Genomic DNA, 2,153 nt, shown 5'->3' with positions numbered 1-2,153 from the left:
TTACATTATTCTAAACTGGGGACAGGGAAGGACACAGGTGAGAGTCACAGAGGGTGGATATTTTGGCAGGGGGTGTCTCTTTCACTAACCTCTTTAAGTGTAGAGTATCTTAAAACAAGGGTCCTGTGCTGATATTCATAGGAATTCCCCAGGAAAATAAGAAAATCCCAGAGTAGAAGGGTTGGGAATGCTTAGGCTGTGATTCTGAGAGACCTGCATAGACTTGTAGGTGTCCCAGGGGGACTGGAGTTCCAATGTCCCCAAGTGGCAGGAAATGGAGAATCATGCAGGCCTTGTACCAGATAGACAACCCAGAGGTCGAATTTGCGCTTGCGTACATGATTGCTCCAACTGGAAGAATTCCCCTGGAAAGTAGATAGAACTATCGATTATAAAATAACAAAAAGGACCTGGCTGGCTAAAGCATTGCCCCATACACAAAAAAAGGTTGCAGGTTCAATTCCTAGTCAGGGCACATACCAAGGTTGCGGGTTTGATCTCAGGTTGGGACATGTACAGGAATCAATTCTTTTTCTCACATTGATGGTTTTTGTTTTGTTTTTCTCTTTCTCTCTCCCTTCCTTCCTTAAAAAAAAATCAATAAAAACATATCCTCTGGTGCAGATTCAAAAAAAAGAGAGAAGAAAGAAAAAGAAGAAAGCTTTTTTTTTTATGGGGAGGGGAAGGAAGGTGAAACAATTTTGTATATTTTGGGAGGATAGGAACAGACAATTTGAGATTAAGTTTCTAACTCTTTGCCTGAATAAACTCTCTTAACAAAATTAAATCTGGGTGTAATCAAGTTAAAATTCCTGAAAGCTGAGTTTGTACCTGCTGCAAAGTGATCATGTGTGAAAAAGGATTAGAAGTGAAAAGTAGGGCGTATTTAATTTATGACAAACAAACCAACTTAGCTGTAAGAAATGACTTACGTTGACAAAGAGGAGGGATTTATGCTACAGGATTGTTTCTCAGCAGTCTGGAGGTTCTTTGAAAATCAGACTGAAGAAGACTTTGGCCTGGATGGAATGAATCAGGGGGCAGGATGTTCTGAGAGATGCACCTGGTAACTGTGGAGAGGATGAAAGCGTCTCCAGTTTGTCAGTTTTACAAGTTTGATATTTGCAATAAGAAAAGGTTTTCTTCCTGGTACTTTTATGCAGCAGATACTAATAGCTGAGACTGCAGCTCAGAGAAACTGGAGAGAGATAAGATTACTCACCCAGAATCCCATAGCTAGTGGCAAGAAGAGCTGGAATTGCACCCCTAATTTTAGCCACCACATAAAATATTCTTTCCACCGTAACTAAAGGCATATTTGGCTCCCTGTTCCAACATCCCTCTAATATCAAGGTCACAGTTTAAGTCAAATGCTTGGTGTTTACTTTCTGATCTTTGGAAATGCAGTATCTTCCAAAAGACATTCTTGTGAGTTAGGTTTTTCCTGCCTTTGTGCCTCAGTTTCCCAGGTTGTTGACCCTGTTGCCAGATCTTTCTATGATGGCTATTATCGTGATGTCTCCAGTTTCCTGTTGCTTTTGACCAAGTTTACTATTTCTTCTCTCTCCTAAGACAGCGTAGGTGGTATGTACATTTCTGACCTTCAGAATATGAAAGGGACAATTCAGAGACCCATGAAGGAAATGGCATGGCTTTCCAGTGAGATGGGTTTGACTCCCTTCTCTGTTACTTAACAGCTGTCTTAGAAGCATGACATATTCAGATTGCATTGTCTTCCTCTAGAAGACCTCCTGGCCTTCCTTTCCCATCCACTAGGGGCTGCTGTTATATCTAATCCATGATTACTTGGAAACACTCTGTTCAAACCATGCATTCTGAGTAAAAGAAATCCTCATGATAGCTAATTACACCATGACATTTAAGATATCAAGGTATTAAAGGTATTTTTCATATCTAAAAGGTAACTTCCTGTGTTACTACCCTATTGTTGTCTCAGGAGTACATCTCCCTTCCACTCCCTTGTCCCCCATACTTTCCCCCCTTTGCCCACTAGAACCCCAAGGAATCCAACAGGAAACCAACTCCCCATCATCCTTACTCTCATAGCTGAGCACACAGCCCACTTCTGGCACTAAGTGAAACCTGACCCTAAGGATATAGGTTCCCCTTAGTCAGTGAGTAAGATGGGCGGG

Source organism: Myotis davidii, unplaced genomic scaffold (genome assembly GCF_000327345.1).
Source record: "Myotis davidii unplaced genomic scaffold, ASM32734v1 scaffold184, whole genome shotgun sequence".
In the NCBI taxonomy this organism is placed as follows: Eukaryota; Metazoa; Chordata; class Mammalia; order Chiroptera; family Vespertilionidae; genus Myotis; species Myotis davidii.
The sequence above is the reverse complement of the archived record's forward strand: the minus strand, read 5'-3'. Positions refer to the sequence as shown.